This window comes from Paroedura picta, chromosome 1 (genome assembly GCF_049243985.1).
Source record: "Paroedura picta isolate Pp20150507F chromosome 1, Ppicta_v3.0, whole genome shotgun sequence".
NCBI lineage: Eukaryota > Metazoa > Chordata > Lepidosauria > Squamata > Gekkonidae > Paroedura > Paroedura picta.
Genome location: NC_135369.1, coordinates 140,329,091 through 140,350,743, shown reverse-complemented (window position 1 = coordinate 140,350,743; position 21,653 = coordinate 140,329,091). Strand labels below are relative to the sequence as shown.

The 21,653-nt window shown below is 42.9% G+C and overlaps 1 protein-coding gene across 3 annotated transcripts in view; it reads right to left on the bottom strand.

Annotated features, from left to right (window-relative positions):
- The window catches only part of LOC143843933 (uncharacterized), an 81,926-nt gene extending 64,006 nt beyond the window's left edge, over positions 1 to 17,920 (bottom strand). For all 3 annotated transcript variants that reach the window (XR_013233780.1, XR_013233791.1, XM_077350827.1), the window contains exons 1-2: positions 17,844 to 17,920; positions 2,430 to 2,575 (exon numbers count right to left, since the gene is read on the bottom strand). The gene's annotated coding sequence lies outside the window, so the exon portion shown is untranslated. The remainder of the gene's footprint in view (positions 1 to 2,429; positions 2,576 to 17,843) is intronic.
- Between the last annotated feature and the right edge of the window lie 3,733 nt (positions 17,921 to 21,653).

Below are 21,653 nucleotides of genomic sequence, written 5' to 3'. Positions count from 1 at the left end.
CTAGTTCCTCTGCCTCTTCGAAATCCTGCCTGTACTTCTGGAAGTTCTCGGTCCACATATTGCTGGAGCCTAGCTTGTAGGATTTTGAGCATAACTTTGCTAGCATGAGAAATTAGTGCGATGGTGCGGTAGTTTGAACATTCTTTGGCATTGCCCTTCTTTGGGATTGGAATGTAAACTGACCTTTTCCAATCCTGTGGCCATTGTTGAGTTTTCCAAATTTGCTGGCATATTGAGTGTAGCACTTTTACTGCATCGTCCTTTAAGATTTTGAATAGTTCAACTGGAATGCTGTCACTACCACTAGCTTTATTGTTGCTCAGACTTCCTAAGGCCCATTTGACTTCACATTCCAGGATGTCTGGCTCCAGGTCAGTAACTACCCCATTGTGGTCATCAGGGATGTTAAGCTCGCTCTTGTATAGTTCTTCTGTATAATTTTGCCACCTTTGTTTGATCTCTTCTGCTTCTGTGAGGTCCCTACCATTTTGGTCCCTTATCATACCCATCTTTGCATGAAACGTTCTCTTCATATCTCCAATTTTCTTGAAAAGATCTCTGGTCCTCCCCATTCTATTGTTTTCTTCTATTTGTTTGCACTGTTCATTTAAGAAGGCATTCTTATCTCTTCTAGCTTTTCTCTGGAATTCTGCATTCAATTGGGTGTATCTTTCTCTTTCTCCCTTGCCTTTCACTTCCCTTCTCTCCTTAGCTATTTGTAAAGCTTCCTCAGACAGCCATTTTGATTTCTTGCATTTCTTTTTCTTTGGGATGGTTTTAGTTGCTACCTCTTGTACAATGTTGCGAACCTCCGTCCATAGTTCTTCAGGCACTCTGTCTATCAGATCTAATTCCTTAAATCTATTTGTCACCTCCACTGTGTATTCGTCCGGGATATGATTTAGTTCATACCTGAGTGGCCTAGTGCTTTTCCCTACTTTCTTCAATTTAAGCCTAAATTTTGCAACAAGAAGCTCATGATCTGAACCACAATCAGCTCCTGGTCTTGTTTTTATTGACTGGATAGAACTTTTCCATCTTTGGCTGCAGAGCACATAGTCAATCTGATTTCTGTGTTGACCGTCTGGTGATGTCCATGTGTAGAGTCGTCTCTTAGGTTGCTGGAAAAGAGTGTTTGCTATGACCATTGTATTGTCTTGACAAAATTCTACCAGCCTGTGCCCTGCTTCATTTTGTACTCCAAGGCCAAACTTGCCTGTTATCCCGGTTATCTTTTGGCTTCCTACTTTAGCATTCCAATCCCCCATGATGATAAGCACATCATTTTTGGGCGTTGCTTCTAGAAGGTGTTGTAGGGCTTCATAGAACTGATCAACTTCATCCTCTTCAGCAGCAGTGGTTGGGGCATAGACCTGGATCACTGTGATGTTGAATGGTTTGCCTTGGATTCGAACTGAGATCATTCTGTCATTTTGGGGATTGTATCCCAAGACTGCTTTTCCTACTCTCTTATTGATTATGAATGCTACTCCATTTCTTCTGCGAGATTCTTGTCCACAGTAGTATACCTGATGGTCATCTGAATTAAATTCACCCATTCCTGTCCATTTTAGTTCACTGATTCCTAAAATGTCGATGTTCAGTCTTCTCATTTCTTGTTTAACCACGTCCAGCTTGCCTTGATTCATGGATCTGACGTTCCAGGTTCCTATGGAATAAAAATGTTTACAGCATCGGACTGTCTTTTCGCCACCAGTTACTTCCACAACTGAGCGTCCTTTCGGCTTTGGCCCAGCCGCTTCATTCATTCTGGCGCTACTCGTACTAGCCGTCTGCTCATCCCCAGTAGCATATTGGACACCTTCCGACCTGAGGGGCTCATCTTCCAGCGTCATATCGTTATGCCTATTGGAACTGTCCATAGAGTTTTCATGGCAAAGATACTGGAGTGGTTTGCCATTGCCTTCTCCAGTGGATCACCTTTTGTCAGAGCTCTCAGCTATGACCTGTCCGTCTTGGGTGGCCCTGCATGGCATAGCTCATAGCTTCACTGAACTACGCAAGCCCCCTTGCCACAACAAGGCAGCGATCCTTGAAGGGGGGTGTGATTAATTACTATGCTTTAATTATGTTCAGTTTGTAACAATGAAAATACATACTGCATATCACATATTTACCTTATGATTCATAACAGTAGCAAAATTACAGTTATGATGTAACAATGAAAATAATTTTATGATTGGGGGTCCCCACAACATGAGGAACTGTATTAAGGGATCATGGCATTAGGGAGGTTGGGAACCAGTGCTCTAGGGAATCTTATGAGTGACCCAAAAGCCTCTAGGCATCCACTATATTTATAAAACCACAGATTAACTAATTAGGCACATTATTAAATTGGCTACATCAGTCCTTTATCTATAACTCATTAGGTACATTGTTTAATTGGTTACACTGGGAACACATACCATTCTTTCTCCAGCCTTGGCAGAGATGCCGAACAATGTTGCTACAATTCAGGTCTGCTTCCATTTCATTATTTTAACATAAGTATCGCTTTTCTGTAGGAAATGGTCGTATACTTGTAAACACACCTTTGCATTTATTTCAGCACCTGTACAGATCAGAGGAAATGCTGATTAGTGGCTGTTTACCATAATAGTGCACATGAAATGAATGGCAGTAAGAAACTGGCAATTTGTGTGGGGGTTCATGAATCATATGTGCTACACTTGCTTATGAGATAAATCCTCATTTGGCTATGTTTCCAGAATCTGTACTGTAAGGATATATTGAATATTTACTTAATTTGAATTACGCCATCATTTCACCGACTTCTAGTATCATTGGTTGTCTTTAGCTGTTCAGATTGTGTATACTGCACTTCTAATTAAACTGACAAGGAATAAGTGTCCAGCAGGCATTGAAACATCTCTATTAGGGAAGTGCAAAAATCCCAAGACAAAGATATACACAGAAGTCACTGTTTCAGGTCATTACCTTTATTTTCTGTAACAGTTATTAGAAATCTGGGCTTCTTAGCGAAACAAAACTACCCTCCACAAATAAATTGATGTTGTTTTCCAGTTCGGGTGCTGCTAGCCAGTGTCAGCATGTGCTTATATCCTTACTAGTTTCTTGAGCAAAGGCATTTCTCCCTACTAATTGGATCCTTGCAAGGGAGCACGACAGAGCACTTCTGGCCAACCACCTTTGGGGACAAGCCACAGAGTGCTGCAATTCATTTTCCCTCCCTCTTTGTTCTTCTATAGAGAACTTGCTGACAGATTTTATAGAGAGAGCTTGCTGAGGGGCCAATGGAATTCATCCCCATGCTCTAACTGTTTGAAGCTTACCACTGTAGGAGATGAATAGCACTCACTATGCTGCAAGTTTGATGTCATTTGGTTGAAAAAACAGCCACTCCAACCTCACTAAAAAGTCCCTCATGGGGCATGATGGTGAGATGTACTAACACAAACAACAGGAATGCAAACTAGGAACAATGGGAGATGCCCGAGGGCCCACTGAATATGGTGGGGGCCAGGAAGGCCAATTGAGTTGCTTAGGTTCCATTGAAATACATTGCAACACACAAAAGTTGCAATGCAAATGTGGAACAGATTGCAAGAAACCAGCCCTGGGAGCCTCCCGAGTGTAATGATGGTTCCAGGGCCCCGGTAAAATGCACTGGGACTGAGCACTGAGTGCAGGCCCAGGGGCTATCCTGACAAAGCATTTTGTCTGGGCCCATTGTTCCTCTCTGAAGGCAAGTTTCTGATCATCCTTTCTGCATTTTCCAGTGTACATTTTGTATGCTGCAACATATGTCAGTGGAGCCTATGCAAGTGAGTTGTCATTCTTGGCCCCCTTTATATCCAATGAGACTTCACATCTCCCATTGTTCCAGTTGTGTCATTCGTTTTAGTACATCTCTGTAATGACAGACCAAGAGAAAGAGATGGGAGGGGGGTTGAGAAACTTTTACTCTGTGAAAGAAAACAAATAGCCACAACAAGGAAGGATGGGAAATGCAGAGTTTACAGAGGGAAAGTAAGAAATGTTTACTGCCAGTCAGTCACTGTTGTCAGGGCTGACAGACTAGCAACTAGACTTCTGGATTAATAGAAAGCTTTATTGCTTAGCAGATCAGAACACCTCGACGTTCATAGTTGAATCTAATCAATGCACAAAAGGCAATCACTTTGACTGGTTCACTTTCCCGCCCAAAGCTGTAAACTTCCCAGAGAGCAAGTAGCCCCCTCCTGCAGGTGCCAGCCTGGGCTCGCGTACAGGAAAGATAGTTAGGTCTTCTTGGCCATGAGTGTTACACAGCTACCCTTCCCAGAGATAACACAGTCTAGCATAATTGTTACAAAAAACTAAATCACTACATAGACAGGTCAGGGTTGTTACAGAATCAGTGAAAAAGACACACATTGATACAAGATGGAACCACTCAGGTCAAGCATAAATCGTGGCCGTGATCATGAGATCTTGACAACTGTTAGAGCAAGAAAATGCAGGCAGAGTTTTTTTCTGGATTCAGGTGAGTAGCCATGTTGGTCTGAAGCAGCACAACAAAGTTTGTGTCTAGTGGTACCTTTAAGGTCAACAAAGTTTTATTCAATGAATAAACTTTCATGTGCAAGCACACTACTTTGAATAAAACATAGCTAGTCTTAAAGGTGCCACTGGACTCAACCTTCGTTCTACAGGGAGGCTTTGTGGGATTTTTTTTAATGCTGTGCCTAGCTGGAATTTTCCTGCTAGGCTGCTGTGACCCCCACTTCAGGAATCAATGAAGAGAACTGAGTCTGCACCAAGAAGCAAGTTCTTTGAGGACCCATAAAATTGACCCATTCACTTGAAACTGGGGGGAGGGGTCTTTAAATTAGAGGGAGGAGCATGTTATGGTAAACTCTTCTCCCCACCAGAATTATAATCTTTTGTTTTTCTCAGCACATACCCCTGGTCTTCATACCAGATTCTTAGCATATAGTCTCTTAGCACTGGATGATGATAGCAAGACAGGGTTACAGGAAATTTGCTACCACAGACTAGGCAGCTCTCACAATCCACTGCTCAACATATACCCATCCACTGACCACCCATCTCATTTATTGGCAACCCACCAGGCTGTGTGGACAGTACAGAGGTTGCAATTGCTTACTTCTGAGTGACCAGGAATTCAAAAAGGCCAAGTTAACTGCATATGAAACAAAAGCATATGTAAGTCAGGCCACTCATTCCATAGTGAAAACACTAGTTTTGATGGGTTTGACGGAGTAGAGAAGTAGATAAGGGATGCTTAATTCTTCCTGATTCACCCTTTTCCAGATTCAAATAATGCCTTTCCTAAATGACTCATCAGATCAAAGTTAGATACTTAAATGTGTCCTTCATGCACCTCTGGAAAGTCAGTAGATCTGCACAGGTGATATTCACCCACACGCACAACCCCGCACCATACTCTGAATAGGATATTCAGTGGCAGTCATGGTAGGACTATTCATCTCTGAGCCATTTACAGATATTTATACAGGTCTGAAAGCCCATGCCTCATTCTTATGAGATGCTCTCAGCTACACGGTGCTGTTCCCATCACATAAGAAAGGAATAGTTTGTTTAATCTTTGGGCTAAGTATGCTGTGTAGGTGCCAATTATCTTCTAGGAGGTCACTTTTATATATAAAAGTTGAAAAGCAACCATTAACTCAAGGAAACATCTACTAGTTAATATACTTTTTGAATAGCACTGAGTAGAACAATCAGGCCAGAAGGTAAAGCTATAACTATACACAGCTAAAAGTTAATGGCTAATCAGGCACAACTATACAAGTTGGGGTCAGATAACTGATTAAATTAATCTACTGGTGTCCTGAATTTGATTATTTGTAAGTGGTAAAGCCTGGATTTTTCTTTCTCTCATTTTCTTTCAATTAGTTTTTCAAAGGTATGCTCTTCCACTGTTGGGATGTATGTGTGTGTTCGCATACACGCACACACACACACACTGAGTTAGAGAAAGGGAGGTGTTATTTCAGAGTGTGATTATGCACAGAGAAAAAGTAAATGGTCAATGCATGGTTGCACGTAAATTGATGTGCACTTACAATGATTGAATCTCTCCTTGAGCTTGCCCTTAACCAATTCAGCATATCTAACTGGTGAATGAACCAATTATTTTCAACAAGATGCAAGTCATGTAACCTGTTGTGCTTTCCTTCACTTTGTTAATAACTGACACAGTTCTCTGACTCACTGACAATAAAGCATAATGCAATCAAGGATATCTTGCAGAACTTTTTTGAAGTATTCCAGATCCTGATCAATGCAAGTGCAATCAAATATAAGGTTGCATCTCACAATAGATGAAATTGTGCCATTTGAAAAGTAGGAAAGAGTAAATTAAAGAGCAAAGAGATCAATATATTTTAAAATATGCATTATGCTCCTACAAACCTCAGTCATACCACTAGTAGTATTTTATTATCTTATTTGTCTAAAAATCACCTTGCCAAAAAAAATTTTTTTAATGTATTCTCCTATCATCGTGTCACCTTAGTATCAAATCTAGCCAGCTGACCAGAAACACCTGTTCACTCGGGACGGCTGCAGCCAGCACATTCAAAGGATAACATCATGGTCATATTCAAACAGAACATCTGTACTCTTGGATGTGCAAAAATGCTGGCAGCGCATGCACATCTCATACCCTTTACTGCAGCTTCCCCCTCCATTGTCACCACCCCTGCTAGCGCTGGCATTTGCCATAGTCTTTAAGCCTTAGTCAATTTCATTATCAGCCCATTGGGTGACTCCTCTGTATATTTGCAGAAGATCAGATCTGAAGTGCTGAGCCCAGGAACATGAAATTAAATATTTTTTACATAACCCTAACCCCAACATTTAAGAGAAAAGGGGCTTAACACCAAAACTAAATGTTGCTTTAAACAATAACATTTGAAATTAAAAAACAGAGTTTGAGTCTACTGGTACCTTTAAGGCCAACAAAGTTTTATTCAAGCTTTAGAAGCTTTCATGTGCAATGCAATTACCAGCCCATATGTAGAGGGTCAGCAGTAAATTAGCACATAGCATAATCAAGACGTTTTAACAGAATCAAGGACCAAATAGGAATAACAAGCTTAGCATATAAGTTTTTTTATTTTCATAAAGATAGAAATATAGGATGCAATACGAGTTATTAATACAAAAAACAGTAAATAAAATATAATCATTGTTTGAAAATATACGACCCCACATTAACTACACAGTGATATAAACTTTTGCCCAAAACTGAGTCTAAGAGCCATCCACATTTCCACTACATTAAAAAAAAGGCCTATTTAGATATACAAAAGAAAAGTTGTGATTAATCAACTGCCGCCGGGCAGGGAGCCCCCGGCCTCGAGGAACACACCACCGCCACAAGAAGATGGCCGCTGCCCAGAAGACGCCGCGAAGGAGCCGCCCGCCATCGCTGCAGCCCTCTCTCCGGTAAGCCACCTTTCCTCTCCCTGCCCTTGCCGGTCTCTCGCTCTCCCCCCCCTGCTAGCGCCCATTGTATTTGGGATACAATGGGCTTTTTTACTAGTATTACTTATATGCCTGCAAAGGAAAAGAAACAAGAGAGAAAGAGACACTGCTTCCCCTTTTTCATAAAAATAGAAATATAGAATACAGTATAACATTAAACATAAAACAGTATGAGCTTTGGGTCTTCTTAAGGGGGTCTCATCTCGAGGCTTGCTACATCTTGTCGTTCCCGTAGACTTATATTCTGTCCCATTGGCCTTTGGCGTAGAAAGAAACTCTTTCCCGCAGAATATGCATCGATAAATCTTGAGGCTGTTGCACCTCCTGGACTCCAGTATCAATACAATTTTTTCCCCAAAGAGCTCCTTTAAATTGGTTACTTTCACTACAGATCCATATTTCTTTTGATTGATTTTTGTACACTGTTGCTTTGAGATGGCTGTATGTCTTTTTTAAAAGGGTGTCCTTATCTGGGCTACAGAACTCCGGCATCCCCTTTTCCGTCTCCAGAATTTCAGATTTCTCTTCTACTGTTGGTTTTCCACCTTGTTTAGAGCTGTCATCAGCCACTGTTATTGATCCATCATTCCTGTTGAAGACTTCTTCCTTGGCATCTTGGATCTCCTTGAAGATATGAATTTCAGATTTCTCTTCTACTGTTGGTTTTCCACCTTGTTTAAAGCTGTCATCAGCCACTGTTATTGATCCATCATTCCTGTTGGAGACTTCTTCCTTGGCATCTTGGATCTCCTTGAAGATATTTTTGACCAATCCTTCTGTAAATACTTTGAAATCTTGGGTTTGTTTCTCTATTAGATGAGCCAATCTTTTTAACATAGACATGTTTTTGACTTAAAAAAAAAACAGCCGGCCTCAAACAATTTTACAAGTGGCCAGTAGAGGTCCTCTGTTTTATCCTCTGGCCTGTGATGTATTGAAGTCAGTAAGGCAAATATTCTCGTGCTGGAACAGAGTTCTCGTGAGATCTTCCCATTCACAGCTCTTATCTCTTATCTCCGAAACCCAAAACAATTACAATAAGAGCTTTTGCCAATTAATTTGAGTTGATTTGAGTCCTTCTTCTGCTTAGTTAGGAGAATTAGCCTGCCTCATAACGAGGTGGCTTTGGGCAGAGCAGAGTAAGAGGAGGGGGGAAACAAAGGGCTTTGATGCAGGAAGAGAGAAAACGAGAGATACTTGCAGTAAATGATGTTTTAGAACTCAGCTGATGTCCTCCCCTTAGTTCACAACGTTCATTTGCAGTAAATCGTCATGTAGGGTTGAAGCAGATACTTTAAAATTAAAGAGAGAAAAGAAAGTCCGAGATAGAAAATGGCATTCGTCCTCTGGACCTGGAACACTGACAGCCTATAATCCAGGGAGATATACTCCCTAAAGGATTGGAGACGGCCCCAAGAACTTCCTGGGTAGAAAGGTGAGGTGGGGTTTGCGTACCCCTCCTCTTTTCTGCCAATTGCTTGCGCAATTGACCCCTGTCAGGCTTCAGAGATAGCAGAGCAGATGCCCTGCCACCCTCTCAGAATGACATCTTTAGCCACACCCAGCTTAGCATATAAGGTTACCATTTGTTTGGATTTAATTGGGGGGGGGGATGAAGGAAATAAATATGTCAAAATTGGAGACTGAGCTGATATATATTTAATTATGAGCAGATATATCTTTAATTGTGGAATGCTGAGATTTAATTGAGACCCTGCCATTACATTCCCTCCGTCTCCTCTCAAGCATGGAAGCTTTGAACTTAAAGTTCACAGAAGTTTTTAATTAATGAAGGAGGCTACTGAAAAGCATGCCTGAAAAAAATAAGAATATATAATAATGATACAAATATGCAACAATTCATTCTTCTTCCCCCTCCCCCATATTCTTTCTTCAAGGAGCTCAGGATAGCGTACCTGGTCCCGGTTTTTTCTCTCACAACTATCTTTTGAGGTAACAATAACAACAACAACAAGCCTTTAATAGCATATAAAAGTACAATATTTGAAGGGAAAGTGCAAAAGGATCCACTGCTAGTGAGAACAAAGGCAAAGATCATGCTTTAGACATAATACATTCACAATTTCTCATGGCAAGATGTAAAAACTTTGCTACTGGTTCAATTATATCAGGGTTCTGGGATGTCAAAAGAAACTGAGTCTTTCGTTCATCCAAATGCAGTTCTCTTTTACACAGCAGTAAGTTAAGAAATTTGGCTCGGATCGAAGAATAAAATGGACAATGGAAGAAAACGTGTGTAATTGATTCTATACAGCATTGTCCACATGGGCACAACCTAGCTGAATACGGGATCTGTTGAAATCTCCCATATAGAACAACAGAAGGTAGAGCATTAGTTCTAGCTAACATGAATGCTCTACGTTGTTGTGGGATGATTAGATAGGAGAAGTACGCAGCTAGGGGCTGAGAGCTTGGTGAGATCCCCAAGCTCAATGGCGAGCAAACGTTTCTAACTTTACTGCTAAGTTCCTGCAGTTCTATGTCTAAAAGTCTGTGTTTAATTGAATTAAATGCAGTCTTTTCAGATATCAGATACAAGGAGTCTAAAGATATCCCTATAGATTTAATTTTTCCTTCAATGTGTCTTAACCAAGTAGATGACTCATGTTCAGATAGCATGAGGGAAATTAGACTATTGGGGTCAGATCTAAAAGGAACGCGAAGCCAGAACTTGATTGTTAACAACCATGCTCTGCTTTCCAATAGTCTTTGGCTGGTTTCTAGACATAGGACTGCGTAAGAGACACAGTTCGGGGTCCCAAGGATTTTACGAAGGAAGACAGATTGGAGACATTCAACTGCTTGGTTAAAAGCGTTGATCCAAATAGGGATGCCATAGAAGAGTTGGGCACTTAGTTTCCCATTAAATACTTTGAGGGCTGCTGGCACGTACTGGTTACCACTGGTGTACAAGAAACATGTAATTGCCAGGGCACTAGTTTTTGCAGATGTGATTGCATATTTCCTCTGTGTAGCCCAATTTGCATTATGGTGAGAAAATATTCCCAAGTATTTGAAGCTTTTAACTTGTTCAGTGTTGTTACCTCTTACATTCCATTTAAGAGGCTTCTTTTGAGGTAAGTTAGAATAAAAGGAATGACTATTCCAAGCTCACCCAGACTGACTCTGCATGGGCTGGAACACCTGAGATGGCAGCAACAGGGCTTTGGGGGAAATTGCCAATTACGCTCGGCATCATTGCCATCCCAGCCCTGGCCTGAACGAGGCCCTCGTAAGACCTGCATTAAGAAAACATGGATTCTTCTGCATTCCTGGGTCTGCTGAGGGCGCAGGCGACCTAGCCCAGTGCATGATTGGAGGAGCCAGGATTTTGGGCTTTCCCCCCCTACCTACAGCGTCCCTGCAGGGACACCTCTCACCCTTGCCAGCTCTGCAGCTCCGCAGAGCTGACAGGGGTGTCCCCTCACCCCCACCATGGTGGGAGAGCAGCATGCTGCTCCCCACCATCATGCAGAGGGGGCCCCATGCCCGCAATTCCCTGCTGCTACTGTGGCGACAGAGCCCTCCCGGCGCTTCAGGCCCCGCGTTGCGTGCATGGGGCCGTTGCGTCAGGGCATCCAGCATGTGCTGGGGGAGCCCCTCCCCCATGCACATGCAGGGAATGGCTGGGCTTTTTGCCCCACTGCAACGGAACGGCAGTAGCTCAGCATGGCTGCCGACATGCATAATAGGTCCCAGTGAAGTCAGTAGTCTGTGCAGGGCCAAAGAACTGCGCAACACTGGCTCTGCCTGGATGAGAGATGTCCACAAATCCTCTCCAGGTCATCATGGTCAGGGAGCAGATATTGCATAGTGATTAAAAGAATCAGTGGTGACTTGAGAGGGGCAGGATTTACATATCTGCCAAAAACATTGGTTCTCAGCCGCCATCACCACCACCCAAGCAGTATGCAGACAAATAATAATGATGGCCTACAGGAATGTTTTAAGGATTATAACAAGATAATACATGCAGAGTGAAGGGAACAAGCCAAAGTGAAATATAAATGCTAAGAATAAGTAAAAGGACTTTGTAAGCCGTGACTTCGTCGGGTAGTAAAAAGTTCAGGACTTTGTTCTTGCAAAGATGGTTTGTATTTTCTGCCAATTGACAGAAAATTTTATGCTGCAGGCCTTGAATAATTATATTAGGTTCCTATTGTGCACTGTTTACTTATGGGGTTTATTGTACACACAGGAATTTGCTCTTTTGTTTCTCTCATTTCTCCATAATGAAGAATCCCAGGTGGCTTTACTGGTTCTGAATCATTTAATCAAATACAGCCTATTCCCATCTGAAAATATGTCACTTGCATTTATTAATTGTACAAAAAATTAATTGGAGTACAAAAAGAAACAGAGTACAAAAGACCTGTTTCATTCCATATTTTAGATGAAATTTTTGTCTCCCAATCTGAATTTCAGCTCAGCGCCAGAGAGACAAGGCAAGAAAGAGAGAATAAATGCACTGAGTGTCAATATTAACGATGGGCACAAACTGCATTTTTGTGGTTCGGTTCATGGTTCATAGCTGAACCATAAACTGAACCGCAAACCCATATGAACATTTAAGGAACCAACCTGATTTGGATGAGTTCATTTAGAGTTCAAATACTTGCTTTCTACTCCCCACCGAGAGCTATGGGGAGCTGAAAGCAGAGGTGATAGGAGGTGATAGGAACTAGAAATACCAGGTAAGGAGAAACTTAGGATGTAGGAATACAATCTAAGGTCTTGTATTGCTCATCAGCAATACAAGGTAAGTTCCTTTCCACCAGGCCCACAAAGGGGGAGATTTACAAGAAAAAACAGATGGATGGAAAGAGTGTATTGCCTTTATATCTATACATGTATAAGTGTTACTGCTGCTCTCAGCACTTGGCTGAGACGTTCAGGGGAGCCTGGCAAACAAAAAACCGGGCAGGCTCCTGTGTGCACACGCGGCTGTACTCTTGCAGGTTTTCATGAGTTGGGGGGGGGTGGCACTGAACGGCGGGTTTAACAGGAGGTCGGCGTTCACACGAAGCCTCCTTTGCCGCTTGCTGTTTCTGACTGCCAGCTGCTTCCCTCCCTCTTTCAGGTGCCTTGCTGACTGGCGTCTCATTTATTATTTGTCATGGTAAGTCACAGCTGGTGGTTTGTATGGGGCCTGCAGGCCCACAGCCTGGGCCTGCAGGATGAGTTGCTGCCCCTTGGTGGGAGCTTCCTTAAGAAGCTGCACATGTGATCAGAGGCCACGCCCTGGCTGAGGAGTTGCCTGCATCACATTGCAGGGTGGTTGGGAGAGCTCCAATAGAAGCTGACACCCATGGGGCTTATCTATGCTTACCTTCCCAGTAACCAGCAGCCTGATGGTTAGAGGGAGCTTGACCGGTGGGATGCTCAGTCCCCGTGCGTGGGCCTGCTGATGGGTTTCCCTCCCTGTGGATCTGCTGTCTACTGACAGCAGCAGGGGAGATACAGTTAGGATCCACCCCTCACCTTTGGTGTGCCTTTGCTCATGTCTATGTAAACTAAAGGTATGGCCAGTTTATGCCAAATGAATCAGTGTGTTAGTATTCTTTGTGCGCCAAGGTCTGCTCTCATGCTTCACAATGAAAATCAATGTGCAGTCAACAAGCCTGAGAAATTTCTACCGGAAAGTAATGATTAACAAGCATAAGCATGACTAAATGTTATATGTAACAAAAAGAACTAATCAAGTTAGGAGTTAATGATTCTCTGAGGGGAAAGATGATAAATCAGAAGTTAGATGAAAAGAGCCTAGTTTGAGAATGTATTTTGAGATGCCAACAGGATTCACAACCTGGCTACCCTAACTGGCTACCATCACGCTGAATAACTCAGGTTGCCGAATATCAATCCACCACATCAGTGGTCCCCAACCCGCGGTCCGCAGCCCGGTGGCGGGCCGCAAAGGCCTTGGCGCCGGGCCGCGGCTCCTTCTTCCCTCCCCCCCGCCCAAAGCGAGAAGCTCGCCAGGCCGCGAGCAAAGCGGCCACCAAAGCGGCCGATTAGCTTGCAGCCCGGCAAGCTTCTTGTTTCGGGAGGGGAGGGAAGAGAAGCTTGCCGAGCCGCGAGCTAATTGGCCACTTTAGCGGCCGATTTGCTGGCGGCCCGGAGGGGCCGGGAAGGGGAGCCGCGGCCGCCAGCATGGTGGCGGCGCAAACGCGCGTGCGCGGCAGTCCGCGCGTTCGCGCTGGGGCTGCCGCGCATGCTCGGGCCCCCAGGCCGCCCTCTCCCCCCACTCCGGAGCAGCGGTCCGCAGCGGCCGAAAGCTTGCGGACCGCTGCACTACATGTTTCAGATCTAAGTGGCTGAGCTAAGAAACTAGAAGTATCTGATCAAAATTCTGACTCGATCATGAAGTCATTGGCAGTGAGATCCTAAACAAAGCTATATCCTTCCAAGTCTTTAAATTCCATGGATTTACAAGGAGGAAAGTCTGCTTAGGAATGATCTTAAAACACTTAGCTTTGGTGCTCCCTTAGGCAAGTCTGCAATATCTACCATACACAGTTTTAATAAGGAATATAGCAAGATAATATATGTGAAGTGACTGGAGCACTCGAAATCATTGAAAAGAACTGTTTTGATTATATTTCCAGGATTGGTGAATTTTGTTATATGTTTGCTGTGACTTATTAATAGGCAATATCAGGAAGGGATATTTGCTATTAATAAAGAAAAACAGTTTATAAACAGCAAGACTCAGCTCTGATTATGTTGTATATTTTGCTGGGAGGTGAGGAGGACAGACACCCCCTTGCATCATTTACCTGCATGGCTCACTGGTCAGCATTTATTTAGTTATTATATTCATATACTGCCCTCCCCAAAGACTCAGGGCAGGTCACATAAAACAGAAACAATACAGATAACTCTCATACAGTGATAACAGCAACATAGTAGAACAGTAAAATAATATGGAGAACATTAACACATACTGGTAATCCAGTGGGTTGAATGGAGCTGCAGTGGGTGCCATAGGAGGGAGGCTAAGGAGGAGGGCCCATGGGAATTGGTGGTTCAGGTCAACTTCAACCAAATGCCTGGTGGAGGAGCTCCCTTTTTCAGGCCCTGCAGAACTGTTCAAGTTCCATTAGGGCCCTGGGAGCTCATTTCACCAGGTGGGGACCAGGAAGGAGAAAGCTCTGGCCCTGGTTGAGGTCAAGTGGGCTTCCTTGGGGCCAAGGACCACCAGGAGGTTGGAGGTGGTAGAGCAAAAGGCTCTTTGAGGGGTGTAGGTGGAGAGGCAATCCCTCAGGTATACTGAGCCCAGACCGCATATGGCCTTAAAGGTGATAACCAGAACCTTAAATTGGATCTGAAATTCAACCAGAAGCCAGAACAGCTGCTGGAGGATGGGCTGGATGTTGGACCTCCAAGGTGTTGCTATGAGGACCCTGGCAGCTGCATTCTGGACCAATTCCAGTTTCCAGATCAAAGTCAAGGGCAAGCCTGCATAAGTGAGATGCAGAAGTTCATTCTAGAGGTGACTGTTGCGTGGATCACTGTGGCTAGGTGTTCTGGGACCAAGTAGGATGCTAGTAGTTAGGCTTGGCAAAGGTGGTAGAATGCCAGCCATGCTACTATCATTATCTGAGCCTCCATTGAGAGGGAAACATTGAGAATCACACCCAGGTTCCTGACGGAGTAGGCCACTGATAGCTGCACTCCATCCAAGATGGGTAGGCACACTTGGACCTTTCCTCACTTGGACCCTTCTGCCCAGCCACAGGATCTCCATCTTTGAAGGGTTGAGCTTCAAACAACTCTGCTTGAGCCACCCATCACTGCTTCCAGGCAGCTGGTTAATGTTTCTGGGAGAGAGTCAGGGAGGCCATCCCTCAGGAGGAGGAGCTGGGTGTCATCAGCATATTGGTGGCAACCCAGCCCAAACCGCTGCATCAATTGAGCAAGAGGGTGCATAAGGAAATTGAATTGAATTGGAGAGAGAACTGCCCCTTGAGAGACTCCACTGGCCCATTGGTGACAGCTTGATGTGTTCTTTCCTACTACTAACCTCTGTCTGTGATCACGGAGGAAGAAGATCAGCCACTGAAGGGCAATTCCTCTGATCCTGGCATTTAATGGGTACAATTATCCAGAGACTAATATACCTTCCATATGTACAAAGGGTTCCTTTGAAATCCTTAGATTTTTTTTGGGGGGGGGTTATGACCCCATTCAGATGATGAGCTACCAAATGCTTAGGAGTATCAGTTATATGCAGCCAATTACCATAATTAAAAGATCTATATGTCTTCTTTATGAGCCTCTTGTGGCGCAGAGTGGTAAGGCAGCTGTCTGTAAGCTTTGCCCATGAGGCTGGGAGTTCAATCCCAGCAGCCGGCTCAAGGTTGACTCAGCCTTCCATCCTTCCGAGGTCGGTAAAATGAGTACCCAGCTTGCTGGGGGGTAAACGGTAATGACTGGGGAAGGCACTGGCAAACCACCCCATATTGAGTCTGCCATGAAAACGCTGGAGGGCGTCACCCCAAGGGTCAGACATGACTCGGTGCTTGCACAGGGGATACCTTTACCTTTACCTTTTATGTCTTCTTTATGAATCTCTGTTTTTAAGTTGCTGTTTCCTCCCTGGATACCCCTGTCTAAAAATTAGTATGTGTGTTTTAATCCTGAGTTCTGCATCCTCTCCGTTTTGTCAGTGTGCAAAGTAAGATTACTGTTTGCCTTGTCCTTCTTGGAAGCCTATACATTCTTTCCAGTTTTTTCCTCTCACTTACAGAGAATATGCCAGCTCTCTGCAAAGCCTGTTGATTTCTTTTCAAGGGTTCTAGCCATTTTTGCAGTTTATTCAGCAAATCACTTATCCCCTACTTTAATGACTGTAAGTAGCTTTTACCTAGCTCCCATGACAGATACCTTTGCACCCACTCATAAGCCTTGATTTGTTCAATGCTACTAAGCCACCCACCCACCGCTTTCATGCATATTGTATCCATTCATTCAAATGGTTTTCCCATTTATAATTTGCTCAGCACTTCAAGGCTGGCTGAAGAGGATGAGATACTTTCCTGGTTGTCAATAGCTACTAAATTCTGCCATCTAGTCTGATGAAATGGGGGGAATCCTATTATGGTTGTCAGTGTACCACAGAATGCATTCCTCAACTGTCTCCAAAGTAGAATGGGAAACAGTGTGAAAGACACAGTCTATAGTTATATTGCCATTATGCGTAGAGCTGGTTCTGAGAATTACCCTGTACAAACTGGAGTTCTCAACTGAGATGAGATTAAGATTTACAAACCCAGTTTTTGGAGAAGAAAAACTGTCCTTAAATGGGAAAAGGAATTTGACTTTGTGGCTATGACAGCCGGCATGGGACCCAGCTCACACAAATAGGCAGGTGGAAACGGGATTGGCTAGCCAGGGTGATATCAGCATAGATATTATTAGTATAAATATTAGCATAACGTATTCAGTGTCTTTGAGGAGAAACAGTCATGTTCTGGCATGATAACCAATGCAGTTATTGAACCAATATTGTATGTAGCTTATGATTTTCTCTGTAAACCACCCTGAGCAGCAAGGGGAGAGTAGTCTATAAATATAATAAACAAGCATCTGTGAGTCATGTACACAATTGGTGAGCAATTCATTTTCAATAAACAATACTTTAGAGGTTAAATCAGGGGACCCCAGCCTTTTTGAACCTGTGGGCATCTTTGGAATTCTGAAACAGTGTGGTGGGTGCGGCCAAAAAGTGGTTGCCATAGAAACCTGAGCAAGCCACAAAATGGGTAGTGCAGCTTACTTGAGTCACACAATGATCCTTGTGCTTTTGTGGCAGCTCAGCTAGTCAAAACTTTGCTAAGCAAAAGCCCCATCTGGTCTCACCCACTTTCTAGCAATACTTGGTGGGTACCAGGAAGGGTGTCATTGGGTACCATGTTACCTACAGAAAGTTCATTGAGGATCCCTGGTGTAAATATATATGAAGCTCAAGGAACGCAATGCGGGCTTGGTCTGTTTCAATTCAAAGTTAGAACTGGTTTATATTTTAGTTATAATCATTTTCATGGTTTTCATGTTGGGAAAATGGGGAGGGGGAAAACAGCCTAAGGACAATGCAAAATGTGCAATCAGATGAGAAATGTTTTAGGGAGGAAATCCTAATTTTAAAAAAGAAACAAAACCAAACATTTCCAGTAGGATACTTTTAAAATATATAGATTAAAGAAAACAGAAACTGAAAATCTACATTTAGATGGAAATACCTCCAAAAGCAATAAATGCACATCGTTTCACTCTTCCTGTTTTCAAATACTGGATCATAACACTTCAACACCTACCTTGCCCACCTGGAGTCTCTGATACTGATCGTTCTGAAATGGCTTATGCTTTGTAGAATAGCCTCCTGCTTTAGGAGCTCTAGATCTATGGAAGGAATATTTTTCCTGTGTGTCTTTAACAGCTGCTTCTTTCCCCTGACTGTGATATATGCATGGCACATGGTCAGGAGAAAAATCGGCATATAGTTGAGTTATATATGGGTGTTTACTACACTTCAAAAAATGACTGTTGATGTGCTGAAAGTCATTTCTCATACATCTCAAGTGGGTCTTCATTCATCACTTTCAGAAGAATAGCAGCCCACCCAATGGATTTTGAGGTAGCTAGGATCAGGTATGGGGAAGGCACTGGCAAACCACCCCGTATTGAGTCTGCCATGAAAACACTAGAGGGCGTCACCCCAAGGGTCAGACATGACTCGGTGCTTGCACAGGGGGTACCTTTACCTTTAGGATCAGGTAAGTGTTGCATATGTTTTCAAAATCTACTATGGACCATGGGCCCAATCTCACCTCTGCTTCCACCACCTCAAATAGATGAGCTTCATCCTGGAAAATGAGAGCAGGATTCCACTCCCCTCAACTTAGGTCTTACGTAATTCCGGCATCATCTATTTCAAAAGAGCAGTTTTAGATGGAGGTTATCTAGTATAGCCTAGAATGGCATTAGCCTTGGTGGAGGATCAGCAGCTTAGGATCAAATCAATGGCCAACATTAAGCTCACATTCATATCACCCGCCATCCACTTTGATGCAGTACATACTTCCTGTCCTTTTGAAATATCTTTTTGGAAAGAAAATCATTTTTCTTTCCAAAATATTTCATCTGAAATACGGAGACCAAGCCATGAAGAATAATTGCACATGCTATGCTGTTCATGATGATGATCATCATCATCCTTCGCATTTATACAATTCAGTTCAACTGTTTAAAGTATATCACATTCAGTATTCCAGTAATTTTTGTAACATTTTGTAATACACATTTTGTAATACACAATCATCCCTGACAACTGTGTAAGCCCACTAGTGAGATTTGTGCTACCCATGTATGTGGCTTATAGGGACTGAAATTACTACACAAATGTATCTGGGATTCCTGCAATAAGATTCAAGGCAACGTTTCAGATTAGAAAATGCTTACTCAAGTGACGATTACTATGTTTATATGCTCCAGCTGAACTACATAACACTCAACAAAATTTCCCCAGCCTGGATATACTGTGCATTTCAAGACTAAATGAACAGAAAGTTTTACAGCTGTGAATTAAATACGCTTTCTTGGAAGTAAGAGACAGGCTATAAATGCAGAATAATTAAGTGATATTTTTTAAATCTGGAACTCTACCATTAACCGTAGGGCAGGAGCCATTTGTTTGAATGTTTCACAATGGTGAAAAATTTTTGTACATTTCATGAGGAAAGGTTCCAGTCCAAACTTCCAGCTGATGAGTTAGTTTTCAGAGACGGTAGAATCAAAGATATTATGCATATTGCCTTTTGTTGTTGTTTCTTTCTTTCAAAAGGGGGGACAGAGGGGGGACTTTTAACAAACAATTTCCAAATATCTAAAAATAAGTTTGTGTACAATTGCTGTCATGGCAATTCATAGAGTTCCTCAATCCACCGATTTCCTGAACATAGATTTTTATCCTTCCAACATTGTATTTTCAATGACCATTGGTTAGCCTCCAAGACCATTTACGCACTGGGAACTTCATTGCCTCAGCTCCCATGCAAGAGCACAAATCGGGAATGGATGAGGTGCACAGGGCCAAGTGTTCTCCCATGTGGGTGCAGGAAGAGGTGGGGCAACCAGCCACGACTAAACCCCCAGTCTGCAGCCCAGCATGAAACCTCCAGTGCATAAACAGTTCACGAGATGGGTAGATAGTTTAGAACAGGCTTTCTCAATGGTGGTTTTATGAAACCTGGAGTTTCTCAATGGCCCCAGAAACATTAATTTTTTATATTTTAAAATTTATTGGATGATATAACCACAGCCTAATGTGGTGGGACGCTTGCTCCTGGGGAGGAAAGCAATGGCAAATCTAGACAGCATCCTAAAAAGCAGAGACATCACCCTGCCAACAAAAGTGCGTTTAGTCAATGCTATGGCATTTCCAGTTGCAATGTATGGCTGTGAAAGTTGGACCATAAGGAAGGCCGAGCGTCAAAGAATTGAGGCTTTTGAACTCTGGTGCTGGAGAAGACTCTTGCAAGTCCCTTGGACTGCAAGGTGAACAAACCGGTCAGTCCTAGAGGAGATCAGCCCGGATTGCTCCTTAGAAGGCCAGATCCTGAAGATGAAACTGAAATACTTTGGCCACCTCATAAGAAGGAAGGACTCTTTGGAGAAGAGCCTAATGCTGGGAGCGATCGTGGGCAAAAGAAGAAGGGGACGACAGAGAATGAGGTGGCTGGATGGAGTCACTGAAGCAGTAGGTGCAAACTTAAATGGACTCCGGGGAATGGTAGAGGACAGGAAGGCCTGGAGGATCTTTGTCCATGGGGTCGCGATGGGTCAGACACGACTTCACACCTAACAACAACATAACCATAGATAAAATTTTGAGTGCAATGGCACTTTTAAGACCAACAAAGATTTATTCAAGCATGAGCTTTCATGTGCATACACACTTCCTCAGACAATGGAACAGGGATCATAAGAGTACAGATATAAGGAGAAAGTAAATTAGTAGCAAATTAGTAAACAGCATCGCAACATCCTAAATATGTATTATGGTAATTATTTGCTAGAAAAACAAATCAGTCCTTTGAGTTCGATTGTCATTCACAAAAACATTGGAGGAATAAGACTGTAAAGGTTAGTGATTAATGACAGACATTTCTGCAGTTGTGCAAAGAAGTAATTAAAAGTTGCTAGCCCCATCCATCGCCACTCAAGCATGGAGGCACCCCCAAAAGTAACAAACCATGCTGAGTTTGTTATCCTGTCATGAGACCTGAGAGTTTTTTACCTGAAGCATCAAATATATCTGCAATACATATGCATTTGAAACTTCACAGATTAGGTAGCTGTGATCAGCTGCAGCCCTCTCTGTGTAGTATATGCGCTCAGTAAGAAATCAAAGTTTTGTCCCTCTCTAAACTCTGAAATGGCCCTAAGATGGGGAAGCCTATAATTACACAAAAAAAAGAACACCAGTGCTTTGTAGCAGTCATGGCACTATTTAGTTGTAGAAATGAGGATGACATTGGGCACCCAACAAGTTATTTTAAGCCTATTAAGGTTTTCCCATTTATGGGATTTATGACCCACTGCACAACCGTAACACTGGTTGCATCTGCCAATTAATGCTTAAAATAAGACTTATGTTGGCTTTCGGCCAGCACAAAAATTGACAATCCATTACGTTATGCTCAGGTTTCAAGAAGATTAAGAAGGCATGCAAAAGAAATATAGGAAGCTATGTTTACACCCGGGATTCAGCCTTTGTTAATTTATATTCTATAGAATCAGCCATGGAAGGAAAAGTATTTTAATAGAAAAATAAGACTAGAAAACGGCCAGGAATGGTTATGTTATATTCTTCAACAGTCCAGAGGACTGAAATGGCATTTCCAACTACTCTTAGTGACATTTGGAGGGAGTTTAAATTGCTTCTCTTCTTCAACAGATCAAGCAGATAGAACGGATTAGGGTTTCTCATCTGAACAGTCCGTCCTGGCTTTTTGATTTGTAATGATCAAGGCATTTTCTTAACCCCACTTTACCAGTCCTGTCAGATGCACAGGTCTTTCCCCCCTGAGAGTTTTAACTTGACAGATAGGTGAACATTGCTCTCC